Source organism: Schistocerca gregaria, chromosome 2 (genome assembly GCF_023897955.1).
Source record: "Schistocerca gregaria isolate iqSchGreg1 chromosome 2, iqSchGreg1.2, whole genome shotgun sequence".
NCBI lineage: Eukaryota > Metazoa > Arthropoda > Insecta > Orthoptera > Acrididae > Schistocerca > Schistocerca gregaria.
Window position 1 is genome coordinate 630190 of NC_064921.1, and position 22387 is coordinate 652576.

A 22387-nucleotide genomic window follows, 5' to 3' on the forward strand; every position below is an offset into this window, starting at 1 on the left:
CCTGTGAGGATGGAACTTACGACCCCTGGTTTATTAGACCAGTGCTCTACCACTGAGCTAAAGAGGCGCGGCCTAGCGGTACTCTTGGGTACTTCGTCCTTACGGTCGTCTGCATCATCAGACTTTAGCTGACAACAATTCATATTATCGGCTAATATTTGCAGCTATGGCGACAAATTACTGCTTGGCTACACATCTGACACGTAACCGATGTGCTCTCCAAACCACAACACTTGCATTTCAGAACATGTCTTTCACACATGTCTACAAAATCACCTTCACCTTCAAATACAGTTTCCTTGCGACTGACAGAGACGTAGGCAAAGTTTAAAGTTGCTATTTCCATTAAATCTCGTTAATCAGAAAAACGGTAATTTACACCTGCAGCGGAACAAAATTCCGTTTCGCCCAGCGTCTGGCTCGAACCCACGACGGTGGGATTAAGTGTCTGACGCTCTACCGACTGAGATAGCCGGCTACCTCGGTGAATACTTGCCGGGTAGCACGTCACACAGTACTCGTTTGGGTTGGGTGGTCCCATACAGCATCTCTCCATGCTGCCTAATGTTTTCCTAACGTCACACTCGTCACGTACTTCACTTTTATGTCATAATCATTTCTGAGAGGCAAAAAAATTGCATGACAACAAGCAGAGCTAGTGGCGTCAAATTTAACGCACATACTTTATGTGACTCAAAAGCCGAACGAGTTACTTTCCGACGTTGTTTTAGATGTGCAAATGCCAGTCAAAACTCGCGGTGTCGGCACTCTGCCGACCATTTCGTTAGTTAACACCGGTCTTGCTGTGTGTGTTTCAAGCTCAAGAGCATCTCCAAGCAAAAAATGGTCAACAGCAACATTCAGACGGTTTCGTACTGCTCAATTGCTACATTAAAACGGTATGTTTCTTTTTCAGAACTGGAAAAACACAAGCGTGACAGCATTCGAACCTGTAATCTTCAGAGCCGAAGTCCGACGCCTTATCCATTAGGCCACACGGTCACTGACGACCAACATTTACATGTATACGACTCATCTCGAAACGCTCACACCCCTGAGGATTTGTGTTTTCGTTCTACACAGCCGCTGCCCCTTGCTCTTTCCCACTTATTCGTTACATTCAACCTCTGACGAGACCGACCAAATATAGACTGAGAAACAAGACCACACACTTTGTGCATTCGGAATCGAAGGCAGGCCGTCCCTCGCCGCATTTGCTACGATGGCCATTTGCTACTTCTGCAGAAGCGACGACGACGACGACGACGACGACGACGAAGATCGCGAGAGACTCTGAGATATGTGAGAAATACATCTATAAAATGTAATTCAGACTGCCTCGTCCCACCTTATGCTGTACCGCTTTGGCAAATGCTTTATCTGCGCCATTCGCCTTAATCACATCTGAGAGTAAATCTTAAAAAAACGCCTGTCGCTAATTGTTCGTCATCACAGGTACTGTTTGCTATACGGCCACGACGCGCAACTGATTTCCAAAATTCATCTTTCTCCTGTGAGGATGGAACTTACGACCCCTGGTTTACCACACCAGTGCTCTACCACTGAGCTAAAGAGGCGCGGCCTAACGGTATTCTTGGGTACTTCGTCCTTACGGTCGTCTGCATCATCAGACTTTAGCTGACAACAATTCATATTATCGGCTAATATTTGCAGCTATGGCGACAAATTACTGCTTGGCTACACATCTGACACGTAACCGATGTGCTCTCCAAACCACAACACTTGCATTTCAGAACATGTCTTTTACACATGTCTACAAAATCACCTTCACCTTCAAATACAGTTTCCTTGCGACTGACAGAGACGTAGGCAAAGTTTAAAGTTGCTATTTCCATTAAATCTCGTTAATCAGAAAAACGGTAATTTACACCTGCAGCGGAACAAAATTCCGTTTCGCCCAGCGTCTGGCTCGAACCCACGACCCTGGGATTAAGTGTCTGACGCTCTACCGACTGAGATAGCCGGCTACCTCGGTGAATATTTGCCGGGTAGCACGTCACACAGTACTCGTTTGGGTTGGGTGGTCCCATACAGCATCTCTCCATGCTGCCTAATGTTTTCCTAACGTCACACTCGTCACGCACTTCACTTTTATGTCATAATCATTTCTGAGAGGCAAAGAAATTGCATGACAACAAGCAGAGCTAGTGGCGTCAAAATTAACACACATACTTTATGTGACTCAAAAGCCGAACGAGTTACTTTCCGACGTTGTTTTAGATGTGCAAGTGCCAGTCAAAACTCGCGGTGTCGGCACTCTGCCGACCATTTCGCTAGTTAACACCGGTCTTGCTGTGTGTGTTTCAAGCTCAAGAGCATCTCCAAGCAAAAAATGGTCAACAGCAACATTCAGACGGTTTCGTACTGCTCAATTGCTACATTAAAACGGTATGTTTCTTTTTCAGAACTGGAAAAACACAAGCGTGACAGCATTCGAATCTGTAATCTTCAGATCCGAAGTCCGACGCCTTATCCATTAGGCCACACAGTCACTGACGACCAACATTTACATGTATACGACTCATGTCGAAACGCTCACACCCCTGAGGATATGTGTTTTCGTTCTACACAGCCGCTGCCCCTTGCTCTTTCCCACCCATTCGTTACATTCAACCTCTGACGAGACCGACCAAATATAGACTGAGAAACAAGACCACACAATTTGTGCATTCGGAATCGAAGGCAGGCCGTCCCTCACCGCATTTGCTACGATGGCCATTTGCTACTTCTGCAGAAGCGGCGGCGGCGACGACGACGACGACGACGACGACGACGACGACGTAGATCGCGAGAGGCTCTGAGATATGTGAGAAATACATCTATAAAATGTAATTCAGACTGCCTCGTCCCACCTTATGCTGTACCGCTTTGGCAAATGCTTTATCTGCGCCATTCGCCTTAATCACATCTGAGAGTAAATCTTAAAAAAACGCCTGTCGCTAATTGTTCGTCATCACAGGTACTGTTTGCTATACGGCCACGACGCGCAACTGATTTCCAAAATTCATCTTTCTCCTGTGAGGATGGAACATACAACCCCTGTTTTATTAGACCAGTGCTCTACCACTGAGCTAAAGAGGCGCGGCCTAGCGGTACTCTTGGGTACTTCGTCCTTACGGTCGTCTGCACCATCAGACTTTAGCTGACAACACTTCATATTACCGGCTAATATTTGCAGCTATGGCGACAAATTACTGCTTGGCTACACATCTGACACGTAACCGATGTGCTCTCCAAACCACAACACTTGCATTTCAGAACATGTCTTTTACACATGTCTACAAAATCCCCTTCACCTTCAAATACAGTTTCCTTGCGACTGACAGAGACGTAGGCAAAGTTTAAAGTTGCTATTTCCATTAAATCTCGTTAATCAGAAAAACGGTAATTTACACCTGCAGCGGAACAAAATTCCGTTCCGCCCAGCGTCTGGCTCGAACCCACGACCCTGGGATTAAGAGTCTGACGCTCTACCGACTGAGATAGCCGGCTACCTCGGTGAATACTTGCCGGGTAGCACGTCACAGAGTACTCGTTTGGGTTAAGTGGTCCCATACAGAATCTCTCCATGCTGCCTAATGTTTTCCTAACGTCACACTCGTCACGTACTTCACTTTTATGTCATAATCATTTCTGAGAGGCAAAGAAATTGCATGACAACAAGCAGAGCTAGTGGCGTCAAAATTAACACACATACTTTATGTGACTCAAAAGCCGAACGAGTTACTTTCCGACGTTGTTTTAGATGTGCAAGTGCCAGTCAAAACTCGCGGTGTCGGCACTCTGCCGACCATTTCGCTAGTTAACACCGGTCTTGCTGTGTGTGTTTCAAGCTCAAGAGCATCTCCAAGCAAAAAATGGTCAACAGCAACATTCAGACGGTTTCGTACTGCTCAATTGCTACATTAAAACGGTATGTTTCTTTTTCAGAACTGGAAAAACACAAGCGTGACAGCATTCGAATCTGTAATCTTCAGATCCGAAGTCCGACGCCTTATCCATTAGGCCACACAGTCACTGACGACCAACATTTACATGTATACGACTCATGTCGAAACGCTCACACCCCTGAGGATATGTGTTTTCGTTCTACACAGCCGCTGCCCCTTGCTCTTTCCCACCCATTCGTTACATTCAACCTCTGACGAGACCGACCAAATATAGACTGAGAAACAAGACCACACAATTTGTGCATTCGGAATCGAAGGCAGGCCGTCCCTCGCCGCATTTGCTACGATGGCCATTTGCTACTTCTGCAGAAGCGGCGGCGGCGACGACGACGACGACGACGACGACGACGACGACGACGACGACGACGACGTAGATCGCGAGAGGCTCTGAGATATGTGAGAAATACATCTATAAAATGTAATTCAGACTGCCTCGTCCCACCTTATGCTGTACCGCTTTGGCAAATGCTTTATCTGCGCCATTCGCCTTAATCACATCTGAGAGTAAATCTTAAAAAAACGCCTGTCGCTAATTGTTCGTCATCACAGGTACTGTTTGCTATACGGCCACGACGCGCAACTGATTTCCAAAATTCATCTTTCTCCTGTGAGGATGGAACATACAACCCCTGTTTTATTAGACCAGTGCTCTACCACTGAGCTAAAGAGGCGCGGCCTAGCGGTACTCTTGGGTACTTCGTCCTTACGGTCGTCTGCACCATCAGACTTTAGCTGACAACACTTCATATTACCGGCTAATATTTGCAGCTATGGCGACAAATTACTGCTTGGCTACACATCTGACACGTAACCGATGTGCTCTCCAAACCACAACACTTGCATTTCAGAACATGTCTTTTACACATGTCTACAAAATCCCCTTCACCTTCAAATACAGTTTCCTTGCGACTGACAGAGACGTAGGCAAAGTTTAAAGTTGCTATTTCCATTAAATCTCGTTAATCAGAAAAACGGTAATTTACACCTGCAGCGGAACAAAATTCCGTTCCGCCCAGCGTCTGGCTCGAACCCACGACCCTGGGATTAAGAGTCTGACGCTCTACCGACTGAGATAGCCGGCTACCTCGGTGAATACTTGCCGGGTAGCACGTCACAGAGTACTCGTTTGGGTTAAGTGGTCCCATACAGAATCTCTCCATGCTGCCTAATGTTTTCCTAACGTCACACTCGTCACGTACTTCACTTTTATGTCATAATCATTTCTGAGAGGCAAAGAAATTGCATGACAACAAGCAGAGCTAGTGGCGTCAAAATTAACACACATACTTTATGTGACTCAAAAGGCGAACGAGTTACTTTCCGATGTTGTTTTAGATGTGCAAGTGCCAGTCAAAACTCGCGGTGTCGGCACTCTGCCGACCATTTCGTTAGTTAACACCGGTCTTGCTGTGTGTGTCTCAAGCTCAAGAGCATCTCCAAGCAAAAAATGGTCAACAGCAACATTCAGACGGTTTCGTACTGCTCAATTGCTACATTAAAACGGTATGTTTCTTTTTCAGAACTGGAAAAACACAAGCGTGACAGCATTCGAACCTGTAATCTTCAGATCCGAAGTCCGACGCCTTATCCATTAGACCACACGGTCACTGACGATCAACATTTACATGTATACGACTCATCTCGAAACGCTCACACCCCTGAGGATTTGTGTTTTCGTTCTACACAGCCGCTGCCCCTTGCTCTTTCCCACCCATTCGTTACATTCAACCTCTGACGAGACCGACCAAATATAGACTGAGAAACAAGACCACACAATTTGTGCATTCGGAATCGAAGGCAGGCCGTCCCTCGCCGCATTTGCTACGATGGCCATTTGCTACTTCTGCAGAAGCGGCGGCGGCGACGACGACGACGCGACGACGACGACGACGACGAAGATCGCGAGAGACTCTGAGATATGTGAGAAATACATCTATAAAATGTAATTCAGACTGCCTCGTCCCACCTTATGCTGTACCGCTTTGGCAAATGCTTTATCTGCGCCATTCGCCTTAATCACATCTGAGAGTAAATCTTAAAAAAACGCCTGTCGCTAATTGTTCGTCATCACAGGTACTGTTTGCTATACGGCCACGACGCGCAACTGATTTCCAAAATTCATCTTTCTCCTGTGAGGATGGAACTTACGACCCCTGGTTTATTAGACCAGCGCTCTACCACTGAGCTAAAGAGGCGCGGCCTAGCGGTACTCTAGGTTACTTCGTCCTTACGGTCGTCTGCATCATCAGACTTTAGCTGACAACAATTCATATTATCGGCTAATATTTGCAGCTATGGCGACAAATTACTGCTTGGCTACACATCTGACACGTAACCGATGTGCTCTCCAAACCACAACACTTGCATTTCAGAACATGTCTTTCACACATGTCTACAAAATCACCTTCACCTTCAAATACAGTTTCCTTGCGACTGACAGAGACGTAGGCAAAGTTTAAAGTTGCTATTTCCATTAAATCTCGTTAATCAGAAAAACGGTAATTTACACCTGCAGCGGAACAAAATTCCGTTCCGCCCAGCGTCTGGCTCGAACCCACGACCCTGGGAATAAGAGTCTGACGCTCTACCGACTGAGATAGCCGGCTACCTCGGTGAATACTTGCCGGGTAGCACGTCACACAGTACTCGTTTGAGTTGGGTGGTCCCATACAGCATCTCTCCATGCTGCCTAATGTTTTCCTAACGTCACACTCGTCACGTACTTCACTTTTATGTCATAATCATTTCTGAGAGGCAAAGAAATTGCATGACAACAAGCAGAGCTAGTGGCGTCAAAATTAACACACATACTTTATGTGACTCAAAAGCCGAACGAGTTACTTTCCGACGTTGTTTTAGATGTGCAAATGCCAGTCAAAACTCGCGGTGTCGGCACTCTGCCGACCATTTCGCTAGTTAACACCGGTCTTGCTGTGTGTGTTTCAAGCTCAAGAGCATCTCCAAGCAAAAAATGGTCAACAGCAACATTCAGACGGTTTCGTACTGCTCAATTGCTACATTAAAACGGTATGTTTCTTTTTCAGAACTGGAAAAACACAAGCGTGACAGCATTCGAACCTGTAATCTTCAGAGCCGAAGTCCGACGCCTTATCCATTAGGCCACACAGTCACTGACGTTCCTCATTTACATGTATACGACTCATCTCGAAACGCTCACACCCCTGAGGATATGTGTTTTCGTTCTACACAGCCGCTGCCCTTTGCTCTTTCCCACCCATTCGTTACATTCAACCTCTGACGAGACCGACCAAATATAGACTGAGAAACAAGACCACACAATTTGTGCATTCGGAATCGAAGGCAGGGCGTCCCTCGCCGCATTTGCTACGATGGCCATTTGCTACTTCTGCAGAAGCGGCGGCTGCGACGACGACGACGACGACGACGAAGATCGCGAGAGACTCTGAGATATGTGAGAAATACATCTATAAAATGTAATTCAGACTGCCTCGTCCCACCTTATGCTGTACCGCTTTGGCAAATGCTTTATCTGCGCCATTCGCCTTAATCACATCTGAGAGTAAATCTTAAAAAAACGCCTGTCGCTAATTGTTCGTCATCACAGGTACTGTTTGCTATACGGCCACGACGCGCAACTGATTTCCAAAATTCATCTTTCTCCTGTGAGGATGGAACTTACGACCCCTGGTTTATTAGACCAGCGCTCTACCACTGAGCTAAAGAGGCGCGGCCTAGTGGTACTCTAGGTTACTTCGTCCTTACGGTCGTCTGCATCATCAGACTTTAGCTGACAACAATTCATATTATCGGCTAATATTTGCAGCTATGGCGACAAATTACTGCTTGGCTACACATCTGACACGTAACCGATGTGCTCTCCAAACCACAACACTTGCATTTCAGAACATGTCTTTTACACATGTCTACAAAATCACCTTCACCTTCAAATACAGTTTCCTTGCGACTGACAGAGACGTAGGCAAAGTTTAAAGTTGCTATTTCCATTAAATCTCGTTAATCAGAAAAACGGTAATTTACACCTGCAGCGGAACAAAATTCCGTTTCGCCCAGCGTCTGGCTCGAACCCACGACCCTGGGATTAAGTGTCTGACGCTCTACCGACTGAGATAGCCGGCTACCTCGGTGAATACTTGCCGGGTAGCACGTCACACAGTACTCGTTTGGGTTGGGTGGTCCCATACAGCATCTCTCCATGCTGCCTAATGTTTTCCTAACGTCACACTCGTCACGTACTTCACTTTTATGTCATAATCATTTCTGAGAGGCAAAGAAATTGCATGACAACAAGCAGAGCTAGTGGCGTCAAAATTAACACACATACTTTATGTGACTCAACAGCCGAACGAGTTACTTTCCGACGTTGTTTTAGATGTGCAAGTGCCAGTCAAAACTCGCGGTGTCGGCACTCTGCCGACCATTTCGTTAGTTAACACCGGTCTTGCTGTGTGTGTTTCAAGCTCAAGAGCATCTCCAAGCAAAAAATGGTCAACAGCAACATTCAGACGGTTTCGTACTGCTCAATTGCTACATTAAAACGGTATGTTTCTTTTTCAGAACTGGAAAAACACAAGCGTGACCGCATTCGAACCTGTAATCTTCAGAGCCGAAGTCCGACGCCTTATCCATTAGGCCACACAGTCACTGACGATCCTCATTTACATGTATACGACTCATCTCGAAACGCTCACACCCCTGAGGATATGTGTTTTCGTTCTACACAGCCGCTGCCCTTTGCTCTTTCCCACCCATTCGTTACATTCAACCTCTGACGAGACCGACCAAATATAGACTGAGAAACAAGACCACACAATTTGTGCATTCGGAATCGAAGGCAGGCCGTCCCTCGCCGCATTTGCTACGATGGCCATTTGCTACTTCTGCAGAAGCGGCGGCGGCGACGACGACGACGACGACGACGACGAAGATCGCGAGAGACTCTGAGATATGTGAGAAATACATCTATAAAATGTAATTCAGACTGCCTCGTCCCACCTTATGCTGTACCGCTTTGGCAAATGCTTTATCTGCGCCATTCGCCTTAATCACATCTGAGAGTAAATCTTAAAAAAACGCCTGTCGCTAATTGTTCGTCATCACAGGTACTGTTTGCTATACGGCCACGACGCGCAACTGATTTCCAAAATTCATCTTTCTCCTGTGAGGATGGAACTTACGACCCCTGGTTTATTAGACCAGCGCTCTACCACTGAGCTAAAGAGGCGCGGCCTAGCGGTACTCTAGGTTACTTCGTCCTTACGGTCGTCTGCATCATCAGACTTTAGCTGACAACAATTCATATTATCGGCTAATATTTGCAGCTATGGCGACAAATTACTGCTTGGCTACACATCTGACACGTAACCGATGTGCTCTCCAAACCACAACACTTGCATTTCAGAACATGTCTTTTACACATGTCTACAAAATCACCTTCACCTTCAAATACAGTTTCCTTGCGACTGACAGAGACGTAGGCAAAGTTTAAAGTTGCTATTTCCATTAAATCTCGTTAATCAGAAAAACGGTAATTTACACCTGCAGCGGAACAAAATTCCGTTTCGCCCAGCGTCTGGCTCGAACCCACGACCCTGGGATTAAGTGTCTGACGCTCTACCGACTGAGATAGCCGGCTACCTCGGTGAATACTTGCCGGGTAGCACGTCACACAGTACTCGTTTGGGTTGGGTGGTCCCATACAGCATCTCTCCATGCTGCCTAATGTTTTCCTAACGTCACACTCGTCACGTACTTCACTTTTATGTCATAATCATTTCTGAGAGGCAAAGAAATTGCATGACAACAAGCAGAGCTAGTGGCGTCAAAATTAACACACATACTTTATGTGACTCAACAGCCGAACGAGTTACTTTCCGACGTTGTTTTAGATGTGCAAGTGCCAGTCAAAACTCGCGGTGTCGGCACTCTGCCGACCATTTCGTTAGTTAACACCGGTCTTGCTGTGTGTGTTTCAAGCTCAAGAGCATCTCCAAGCAAAAAATGGTCAACAGCAACATTCAGACGGTTTCGTACTGCTCAATTGCTACATTAAAACGGTATGTTTCTTTTTCAGAACTGGAAAAACACAAGCGTGACCGCATTCGAACCTGTAATCTTCAGAGCCGAAGTCCGACGCCTTATCCATTAGGCCACACAGTCACTGACGATCCTCATTTACATGTATACGACTCATCTCGAAACGCTCACACCCCTGAGGATATGTGTTTTCGTTCTACACAGCCGCTGCCCTTTGCTCTTTCCCACCCATTCGTTACATTCAACCTCTGACGAGACCGACCAAATATAGACTGAGAAACAAGACCACACAATTTGTGCATTCGGAATCGAAGGCAGGCCGTCCCTCGCCGCATTTGCTACGATGGCCATTTGCTACTTCTGCAGAAGCGGCGGCGGCGACGACGACGACGACGACGACGACGACGACGAAGATCGCGGGAGGCTCTGAGATATGTGAGAAATACATCTATAAAATGTAATTCAGACTGCCTCGTCCCACCTTATGCTGTACCGCTTTGGCAAATGCTTTATCTGCGCCATTCGCCTTAATCACATCTGAGAGTAAATCTTAAAAAAACGCCTGTCGCTAATTGTTCGTCATCACAGGTACTGTTTGCTATACGGCCACGACGCGCAACTGATTTCCAAAATTCATCTTTCTCCTGTGAGGATGGAACTTACAACCCCTGGTTTATAAGACCAGTGCTCTACCACTGAGCTAAAGAGGCGCGGCCTAGCGGTACTCTTGGGTACTTCGTCCTTACGGTCGTCTGCACCATCAGACTTTAGCTGACAACACTTCATATTACCGGCTAATATTACCAGCTATGGCGACAAATTACTGCTTGGCTACACATCTGACACGTAACCGATGTGCTCTCCAAACCACAACACTTGCATTTCAGAACATGTCTTTCACACATGTCTACAAAATCACCTTCACCTTCAAATACAGTTTCCTTGCGACTGACAGAGACGTAGGCAAAGTTTAAAGTTGCTATTTCCATTAAATCTCGTTAATCAGAAAAACGGTAATTTACACCTGCAGCGGAACAAAATTCCGTTCCGCCCAGCGTCTGGCTCGAACCCACGACCCTGGGAATGAGAGTCTGACGCTCTACCGACTGAGATAGCCGGCTACCTCGGTGAATACTTGCCGGGTAGCACGTCACACAGTACTCGTTTGGGTTGGGTGGTCCCATACAGAATCTCTCCATACTGCCTAATGTTTTCCTAACGTCACACTCGTCACGTACTTCACTTTTATGTCATAATCATTTCTGAGAGGCAAAGAAATTGCATGACAACAAGCAGAGCTAGTGGCGTCAAAATTAACACACATACTTTATGTGACTCAAAAGCCGAACGAGTTACTTTCCGACGTTGTTTTAGATGTGCAAGTGCCAGTCAAAACTCGCGGTGTCGGCACTCTGCCGACCATTTCGTTAGTTAACACCGGTCTTGCTGTGTGTGTTTCAAGCTCAAGAGCATCTCCAAGCAAAAAATGGTCAACAGCAACATTCAGACGGTTTCGTACTGCTCAATTGCTACATTAAAACGGTATGTTTCTTTTTCAGAACTGGAAAAACACAAGCGTGACAGCATTCGAACCTGTAATCTTCAGATACGAAGTCCGACGCCTTATCCATTAGACCACACGGTCACTGACGATCAACATTTACATGTATACGACTCATCTCGAAACGCTCACACCCCTGAGGATTTGTGTTTTCGTTCTACACAGCCGCTGCCCCTTGCTCTTTCCCACCCATTCGTTACATTCAACCTCTGACGAGACCGACCAAATATAGACTGAGAAACAAGACCACACACTTTGTGCATTCGGAATCGAAGGCAGGCCGTCCCTCGCCGCATTTGCTACGATGGCCATTTGCTACTTCTGCAGAAGCGGCGGCGGCGACGACGACGACGCGACGACGACGACGACGACGACGAAGATCGCCAGAGACTCTGAGATATGTGAGAAATACATCTATAAAATGTAATTCAGACTGCCTCGTCCCACCTTATGCTGTACCGCTTTGGCAAATGCTTTATCTGCGCCATTCGCCTTAATCACATCTGAGAGTAAATCTTAAAAAAACGCCTGTCGCTAATTGTTCGTCATCACAGGTACTGTTTGCTATACGGCCACGACGCGCGAATGATTTCCAAAATTCATCTTTCTCCTGTGAGGATGGAACTTACGACCCCTGGTTTATTAGACCAGTGCTCTACCACTGAGCTAAAGAGGCGCGGCCTAGCGGTACTCTTGGGTACTTCGTCCTTACGGTCGTCTGCATCATCAGACTTTAGCTGACAACAATTCATATTATCGGCTAATATTTGCAGCTATGGCGACAAATTACTGCTTGGCTACACATCTGACACGTAACCGATGTGCTCTCCAAACCACAACACTTGCATTTCAGAACATGTCTTTTACACATGTCTACAAAATCACCTTCACCTTCAAATACAGTTTCCTTGCGACTGACAGAGACGTAGGCAAAGTTTAAAGTTGCTATTTCCATTAAATCTCGTTAATCAGAAAAACGGTAATTTACACCTGCAGCGGAACAAAATTCCGTTTCGCCCAGCGTCTGGCTCGAACCCACGACCCTGGGATTAAGTGTCTGACGCTCTACCGACTGAGATAGCCGGCTACCTCGGTGAATACTTGCCGGGTAGCACGTCACACAGTACTCGTTTGGGTTGGGTGGTCCCATACAGAATCTCTCCATGCTGCCTAATGTTTTCCTAACGTCACACTCGTCACGTACTTCACTTTTATGTCATAATCATTTCTGAGAGGCAAAGAAATTGCATGACAACAAGCAGAGCTAGTGGCGTCAAAATTAACACACATACTTTATGTGACTCAAAAGCCGAACGAGTTACTTTCCGACGTTGTTTTAGATGTGCAAATGCCAGTCAAAACTCGCGGTGTCGGCACTCTGCCGACCATTTCGCTAGTTAACACCGGTCTTGCTGTGTGTGTTTCAAGCTCAAGAGCATCTCCAAGCAAAAAATGGTCAACAGCAACATTCAGACGGTTTCGTACTGCTCAATTGCTACATTAAAACGGTATGTTTCTTTTTCAGAACTGGAAAAACACAAGCGTGACAGCATTCGAACCTGTAATCTTCAGAGCCGAAGTCCGACGCCTTATCCATTAGGCCACACAGTCACTGACGATCCTCATTTACATGTATACGACTCATCTCGAAACGCTCACACCCCTGAGGATATGTGTTTTCGTTCTACACAGCCGCTGCCCTTTGCTCTTTCCCACCCATTCGTTACATTCAACCTCTGACGAGACCGACCAAATATAGACTGAGAAACAAGACCACACAATTTGTGCATTCGGAATCGAAGGCAGGCCGTCCCTCGCCGCATTTGCTACGATGGCCATTTGCTACTTCTGCAGAAGCGGCGGCGGCGACGACGACGACGACGACGAAGATCGCGAGAGACTCTGAGATATGTGAGAAATACATCTATAAAATGTAATTCAGACTGCCTCGTCCCACCTTATGCTGTACCGCTTTGGCAAATGCTTTATCTGCGCCATTCGCCTTAATCACATCTGAGAGTAAATCTTAAAAAAACGTCTGTCGCTAATTGTTCGTCATCACAGGTACTGTTTGCTATACGGCCACGACGCGCAACTGATTTCCAAAATTCATCTTTCTCCTGTGAGGATGGAACTTACGACCCCTCGTTTATTAGACCAGTGCTCTACCACTGAGCTAAAGAGGCGCGGCCTAGCGGTACTCTTGGGTACTTCGTCCTTACGGTCGTCTGCATCATCAGACTTTAGCTGACAACAATTCATATTATCGGCTAATATTTGCAGCTATGGCGACAAATTACTGCTTGGCTACACATCTGACACGTAACCGATGTGCTCTCCAAACCACAACACTTGCATTTCAGAACATGTCTTTTACACATGTCTACAAAATCACCTTCACCTTCAAATACAGTTTCCTTGCGACTGACAGAGACGTAGGCAAAGTTTAAAGTTGCTATTTCCATTAAATCTTGTTAATCAGAAAAACGGTAATTTACACCTGCAGCGGAACAAAATTCCGTTCCGCCCAGCGTCTGGCTCGAACCCACGACCCTGGGAATAAGAGTCTGACGCTCTACCGACTGAGATAGCCGGCTACCTCGGTGAATACTTGCCGGGTAGCACGTCACACAGTACTCGTTTGGGTTGGGTGGTCCCATACAGAATCTCTCCATACTGCCTAATGTTTTCCTAACGTCACACTCGTCACGTACTTCACTTTTATGTCATAATCATTTCTGAGAGGCAAAGAAATTGCATGACAACAAGCAGAGCTAGTGGCGTCAAACTTAACACACATACTTTATGTGACTCAACAGCCGAACGAGTTACTTTCCGACGTTGTTTTAGATGTGCAAGTGCCAGTCAAAACTCGCGGTGTCGGCACTCTGCCGACCATTTCGTTAGTTAACACCGGTCTTGCTGTGTGTGTTTCAAGCTCAAGAGCATCTCCAAGCAAAAAATGGTCAACAGCAACATTCAGACGGTTTCGTACTGCTCAATTGCTACATTAAAACGGTATGTTTCTTTTTCAGAACTGGAAAAACACAAGCGTGACAGCATTCGAACCTGTAATCTTCAGATACGAAGTCCGACGCCTTATCCATTAGACCACACGGTCACTGACGATCAACATTTACATGTATACGACTCATCTCGAAACGCTCACACCCCTGAGGATTTGTGTTTTCGTTCTACACAGCCGCTGCCCCTTGCTCTTTCCCACCCATTCGTTACATTCAACCTCTGACGAGACCGACCAAATATAGACTGAGAAACAAGACCACACACTTTGTGCATTCGGAATCGAAGGCAGGCCGTCCCTCGCCGCATTTGCTACGATGGCCATTTGCTACTTCTGCAGAAGCGGCGGCGGCGACGACGACGACGCGACGACGACGACGACGACGAAGATCGCGAGAGACTCTGAGATATGTGAGAAATACATCTATAAAATGTAATTCAGACTGCCTCGTCCCACCTTATGCTGTACCGCTTTGGCAAATGCTTTATCTGCGCCATTCGCCTTAATCACATCTGAGAGTAAATCTTAAAAAAACGCCTGTCGCTAATTGTTCGTCATCACAGGTACTGTTTGCTATACGGCCACGACGCGCAATTGATTTCCAAAATTCATCTTTCTCCTGTGAGGATGGAACTTACGACCCCTGGTTTATTAGACCAGTGCTCTACCACTGAGCTAAAGAGGCGCGGCCTAGCGGTACTCTTGGGTACTTCGTCCTTACGGTCGTCTGCATCATCAGACTTTAGCTGACAACAATTCATATTATCGGCTAATATTTGCAGCTATGGCGACAAATTACTGCTTGGCTACACATCTGACACGTAACCGATGTGCTCTCCAAACCACAACACTTGCATTTCAGAACATGTCTTTTACACATGTCTACAAAATCACCTTCACCTTCAAATACAGTTTCCTTGCGACTGACAGAGACGTAGGCAAAGTTTAAAGTTGCTATTTCCATTAAATCTCGTTAATCAGAAAAACGGTAATTTACACCTGCAGCGGAACAAAATTCCGTTTCGCCCAGCGTCTGGCTCGAACCCACGACGGTGGGATTAAGTGTCTGACGCTCTACCGACTGAGATAGCCGGCTACCTCGGTGAATACTTGCCGGGTAGCACGTCACACAGTACTCGTTTGGGTTGGGTGGTCCCATACAGCATCTCTCCATGCTGCCTAATGTTTTCCTAACGTCACACTCGTCACGTACTTCACTTTTATGTCATAATCATTTCTGAGAGGCAAAGAAATTGCATGACAACAAGCAGAGCTAGTGGCGTCAAAATTAACACACATACTTTATGTGACTCAAAAGCCGAACGAGTTACTTTCCGACGTTGTTTTAGATGTGCAAATGCCAGTCAAAACTCGCGGTGTCGGCACTCTGCCGACCATTTCGCTAGTTAACACCGGTCTTGCTGTGTGTGTTTCAAGCTCAAGAGCATCTCCAAGCAAAAAATGGTCAACAGCAACATTCAGACGGTTTCGTACTGCTCAATTGCTACATTAAAACGGTATGTTTCTTTTTCAGAACTGGAAAAACACAAGCGTGACAGCATTCGAACCTGTAATCTTCAGATACGAAGTCCGACGCCTTATCCATTAGACCACACGGTCACTGACGATCAACATTTACATGTATACGACTCATCTCGAAACGCTCACACCCCTGAGGATTTGTGTTTTCGTTCTACACAGCCGCTGCCCCTTGCTCTTTCCCACCCATTCGTTACATTCAACCTCTGACGAGACCGACCAAATATAGACTGAGAAACAAGACCACACACTTTGTGCATTCGGAATCGAAGGCAGGCCGTCCCTCGCCGCATTTGCTACGATGGCCATTTGCTACTTCTGCAGAAGCGGCGGCGGCGACGACGACGACGCGACGACGACGACGACGACGACGAAGATCGCGAGAGACTCTGAGATATGTGAGAAATACATCTATAAAATGTAATTCAGACTGCCTCGTCCCACCTTATGCTGTACCGCTTTGGCAAATGCTTTATCTGCGCCATTCGCCTTAATCACATCTGAGAGTAAATCTTAAAAAAACGCCTGTCGCTAATTGTTCGTCATCACAGGTACTGTTTGCTATACGGCCACGACGCGCAACTGATTTCCAAAATTCATCTTTCTCCTGTGAGGATGGAACTTACGACCCCTGGTTTATTAGACCAGTGCTCTACCACTGAGCTAAAGAGGCGCGGCCTAGCGGTACTCTTGGGTACTTCGTCCTTACGGTCGTCTGCATCATCAGACTTTAGCTGACAACAATTCATATTATCGGCTAATATTTGCAGCTATGGCGACAAATTACTGCTTGGCTACACATCTGACACGTAACCGATGTGCTCTCCAAACCACAACACTTGCATTTCAGAACATGTCTTTTACACATGTCTACAAAATCACCTTCACCTTCAAATACAGTTTCCTTGCGACTGACAGAGACGTAGGCAAAGTTTAAAGTTGCTATTTCCATTAAATCTCGTTAATCAGAAAAACGGTAATTTACACCTGCAGCGGAACAAAATTCCGTTTCGCCCAGCGTCTGGCTCGAACCCACGACGGTGGGATTAAGTGTCTGACGCTCTACCGACTGAGATAGCCGGCTACCTCGGTGAATACTTGCCGGGTAGCACGTCACACAGTACTCGTTTCGGTTGGATGGTCCCATACAGAATCTCTCCATGCTGCCTAATGTTTTCCTAACGTCACACTCGTCACGTACTTCACTTTTATGTCATAATCATTTCTGAGAGGCAAAGAAATTGCATGACAACAAGCAGAGCTAGTGGCGTCAAAATTAACACACATACTTTATGTGACTCAAAAGCCGAACGAGTTACTTTCCGACGTTGTTTTAGATGTGCAAATGCCAGTCAAAACTCGCGGTGTCGGCACTCTGCCGACCATTTCGCTAGTTAACACCGGTCTTGCTGTGTGTGTTTCAAGCTCAAGAGCATCTCCAAGCAAAAAATGGTCAACAGCAACATTCAGACGGTTTCGTACTGCTCAATTGCTACATTAAAACGGTATGTTTCTTTTTCAGAACTGGAAAAACACAAGCGTGACAGCATTCGAACCTGTAATCTTCAGATCCGAAGTCCGACGCCTTATCCATTAGGCCACACAGTCACTGACGATCCTCATTTACATGTATACGACTCATCTCGAAACGCTCACACCCCTGAGGATATGTGTTTTCGTTCTACACAGCCGCTGCCCTTTGCTCTTTCCCACCCATTCGTTACATTCAACCTCTGACGAGACCGACCAAATATAGACTGAGAAACAAGACCACACAATTTGTGCATTCGGAATCGAAGGCAGGGCGTCCCTCGCCGCATTTGCTACGATGGCCATTTGCTACTTCTGCAGAAGCGGCGGCGGCGACGACGACGACGACGACGACGACGACGACGACGACGACGATCGCGAGAGGCTCTGAGATATGTGAGAAATACATCTATAAAATGTAATTCAGACTGCCTCGTCCCACCTTATGCTGTACCGCTTTGGCAAATGCTTTATCTGCGCCATTCGCCTTAATCACATCTGAGAGTAAATCTTAAAAAAACGCCTGTCGCTAATTGTTCGTCATCACAGGTACTGTTTGCTATACGGCCACGACGCGCAACTGATTTCCAAAATTCATCTTTCTCCTGTGAGGATGGAACTTACGACCCCTGGTTTATTAGACCAGTGCTCTACCACTGAGCTAAAGAGGCGCGGCCTAGCGGTACTCTTGGGTACTTCGTCCTTACGGTCGTCTGCATCATCACACTTTAGCTGACAACAATTCATATTATCGGCTAATATTTGCAGCTATGGCGACAAATTACTGCTTGGCTACACATCTGACACGTAACCGATGTGCTCTCCAAACCACAACACTTGCATTTCAGAACATGTCTTTTACACATGTCTACAAAATCACCTTCACCTTCAAATACAGTTTCCTTGCGACTGACAGAGACGTAGGCAAAGTTTAAAGTTGCTATTTCCATTAAATCTCGTTAATCAGAAAAACGGTAATTTACACCTGCAGCGGAACAAAATTCCGTTTCGCCCAGCGTCTGGCTCGAACCCACGACGGTGGGATTAAGTGTCTGACGCTCTACCGACTGACATAGCCGGCTACCTCGGTGAATACTTGCCGGGTAGCACGTCACACAGTACTCGTTTGGGTTGGGTGGTCCCATACAGCATCTCTCCATGCTGCCTAATGTTTTCCTAACGTCACACTCGTCACGTACTTCACTTTTATGTCATAATCATTTCTGAGAGGCAAAGAAATTGCATGACAACAAGCAGAGCTAGTGGCGTCAAAATTAACACACATACTTTATGTGACTCAAAAGCCGAACGAGTTACTTTCCGACGTTGTTTTAGATGTGCAAATGCCAGTCAAAACTCGCGGTGTCGGCACTCTGCCGACCATTTCGCTAGTTAACACCGGTCTTGCTGTGTGTGTTTCAAGCTCAAGAGCATCTCCAAGCAAAAAATGGTCAACAGCAACATTCAGACGGTTTCGTACTGCTCAATTGCTACATTAAAACGGTATGTTTCTTTTTCAGAACTGGAAAAACACAAGCGTGACAGCATTCGAACCTGTAATCTTCAGATACGAAGTCCGACGCCTTATCCATTAGACCACACTGTCACTGACGATCAACATTTACATGTATACGACTCATCTCGAAACGCTCACACCCCTGAGGATTTGTGTTTTCGTTCTACACAGCCGCTGCCCCTTGCTCTTTCCCACCCATTCGTTACATTCAACCTCTGACGAGACCGACCAAATATAGACTGAGAAACAAGACCACACACTTTGTGCATTCGGAATCGAAGGCAGGCCGTCCCTCGCCGCATTTGCTACGATGGCCATTTGCTACTTCTGCAGAAGCGGCGGCGGCGACGACGACGACGCGACGACGACGACGACGACGACGACGAAGATCGCGAGAGACTCTGAGATATGTGAGAAATACATCTATAAAATGTAATTCAGACTGCCTCGTCCCACCTTATGCTGTACCGCTTTGGCAAATGCTTTATCTGCGCCATTCGCCTTAATCACATCTGAGAGTAAATCTTAAAAAAACGCCTGTCGCTAATTGTTCGTCATCACAGGTACTGTTTGCTATACGGCCACGACGCGCAACTGATTTCCAAAATTCATCTTTCTCCTGTGAGGATGGAACTTACGACCCCTGGTTTATGAGACCAGTGCTCTACCACTGAGCTAAAGAGGCGCGGCCTAGCGGTACTCTTGGGTACTTCGTCCTTACGGTCGTCTGCATCATCAGACTTTAGCTGACAACAATTCATATTATCGGCTAATATTTGCAGCTATGGCGACAAATTACTGCTTGGCTACACATCTGACACGTAACCGATGTGCTCTCCAAACCACAACACTTGCATTTCAGAACATGTCTTTTACACATGTCTACAAAATCACCTTCACCTTCAAATACAGTTTCCTTGCGACTGACAGAGACGTAGGCAAAGTTTAAAGTTGCTATTTCCATTAAATCTCGTTAATCAGAAAAACGGTAATTTACACCTGCAGCGGAACAAAATTCCGTTTCGCCCAGCGTCTGGCTCGAACCCACGACGGTGGGATTAAGTGTCTGACGCTCTACCGACTGAGATAGCCGGCTACCTCGGTGAATACTTGCCGGGTAGCACGTCACACAGTACTCGTTTGGGTTGGGTGGTCCCATACAGAATCTCTCCATGCTGCCTAATGTTTTCCTAACGTCACACTCGTCACGTACTTCACTTTTATGTCATAATCATTTCTGAGAGGCAAAGAAATTGCATGACAACAAGCAGAGCTAGTGGCGTCAAAATTAACACACATACTTTATGTGACTCAAAAGCCGAACGAGTTACTTTCCGACGTTGTTTTAGATGTGCAAATGCCAGTCAAAACTCGCGGTGTCGGCACTCTGCCGACCATTTCGCTAGTTAACACCGGTCTTGCTTTGTGTGTTTCAAGCTCAAGAGCATCTCCAAGCAAAAAATGGTCAACAGCAACATTCAGACGGTTTCGTACTGCTCAATTGCTACATTAAAACGGTATGTTTCTTTTTCAGAACTGGAAAAACACAAGCGTGACAGCATTCGAACCTGTAATCTTCAGATCCGAAGTCCGACGCCTTATCCATTAGGCCACACAGTCACTGACGATCCTCATTTACATGTATACGACTCATCTCGAAACGCTCACACCCCTGAGGATATGTGTTTTCGTTCTACACAGCCGCTGCCCTTTGCTCTTTCCCACCCATTCGTTACATTCAACCTCTGACGAGACCGACCAAATATAGACTGAGAAACAAGACCACACAATTTGTGCATTCGGAATCGAAGGCAGGGCGTCCCTCGCCGCATTTGCTACGATGGCCATTTGCTACTTCTGCAGAAGCGGCGGCGACGACGACGACGACGACGACGACGACGACGACGACGACGAAGATCGCGAGAGGCTCTGAGATATGTGAGAAATACATCTATAAAATGTATTTCAGACTGCCTCGTCCCACCTTATGCTGTACCGCTTTGGCAAATGCTTTATCTGCGCCATTCGCCTTAATCACATCTGAGAGTAAATCTTAAAAAAACGCCTGTCGCTAATTGTTCGTCATCACAGGTACTGTTTGCTATACGGCCACGACGCGCAACTGATTTCCAAAATTCATCTTTCTCCTGTGAGGATGGAACTTACGACCCGTGGTTTATTAGACCAGTGCTCTACCACTGAGCTAAAGAGGCGCGGCCTAGCGGTACTCTTGGGTACTTCGTCCTTACGGTCGTCTGCATCATCAGACTTTAGCTGACAACAATTCATATTATCGGCTAATATTTGCAGCTATGGCGACAAATTACTGCTTGGCTACACATCTGACACGTAACCGATGTGCTCTCCAAACCACAACACTTGCATTTCAGAACATGTCTTTTACACATGTCTACAAAATCACCTTCACCTTCAAATACAGTTTCCTTGCGACTGACAGAGACGTAGGCAAAGTTTAAAGTTGCTATTTCCATTAAATCTCGTTAATCAGAAAAACGGTAATTTACACCTGCAGCGGAACAAAATTCCGTTTCGCCCAGCGTCTGGCTCGAACCCACGACGGTGGGATTAAGTGTCTGACGCTCTACCGACTGAGATAGCCGGCTACCTCGGTGAATACTTGCCGGGTAGCACGTCACACAGTACTCGTTTGGGTTGGATGGTCCCATACAGAATCTCTCCATGCTGCCTAATGTTTTCCTAACGTCACACTCGTCACGTACTTCACTTTTATGTCATAATCATTTCTGAGAGGCAAAGAAATTGCATGACAACAAGCAGAGCTAGTGGCGTCAAAATTAACACACATACTTTATGTGACTCAAAAGCCGAACGAGTTACTTTCCGACGTTGTTTTAGATGTGCAAATGCCAGTCAAAACTCGCGGTGTCGGCACTCTGCCGACCATTTCGCTAGTTAACACCGGTCTTGCTGTGTGTGTTTCAAGCTCAAGAGCATCTCCAAGCAAAAAATGGTCAACAGCAACATTCAGACGGTTTCGTACTGCTCAATTGCTACATTAAAACGGTATGTTTCTTTTTCAGAACTGGAAAAACACAAGCGTGACAGCATTCGAACCTGTAATCTTCAGATACGAAGTCCGACGCCTTATCCATTAGACCACACGGTCACTGACGATCAACATTTACATGTATACGACTCATCTCGAAACGCTCACACCCCTGAGGATT

At 46.3% G+C, this 22387-nt stretch overlaps 3 non-coding genes across 3 annotated transcripts; all 3 read right to left on the bottom strand.

Annotated features, from left to right (window-relative positions):
- Positions 1 to 6094: 6094 nt before the first annotated feature.
- Trnai-aau (transfer RNA isoleucine (anticodon AAU)) lies at positions 6095 to 6166 on the bottom strand. The gene has a single exon. It is a non-coding gene; the product is annotated as a tRNA-Ile (tRNA).
- Positions 6167 to 7607: 1441 nt separating this feature from the next.
- Trnai-aau (transfer RNA isoleucine (anticodon AAU)) lies at positions 7608 to 7679 on the bottom strand. Its single transcript has one exon. It is a non-coding gene; the product is annotated as a tRNA-Ile (tRNA).
- A 1444-nt stretch (positions 7680 to 9123) lies between these two features.
- Positions 9124 to 9195, bottom strand: Trnai-aau (transfer RNA isoleucine (anticodon AAU)). Its single transcript has one exon. It is a non-coding gene; the product is annotated as a tRNA-Ile (tRNA).
- Positions 9196 to 22387: the final 13192 nt, after the last annotated feature.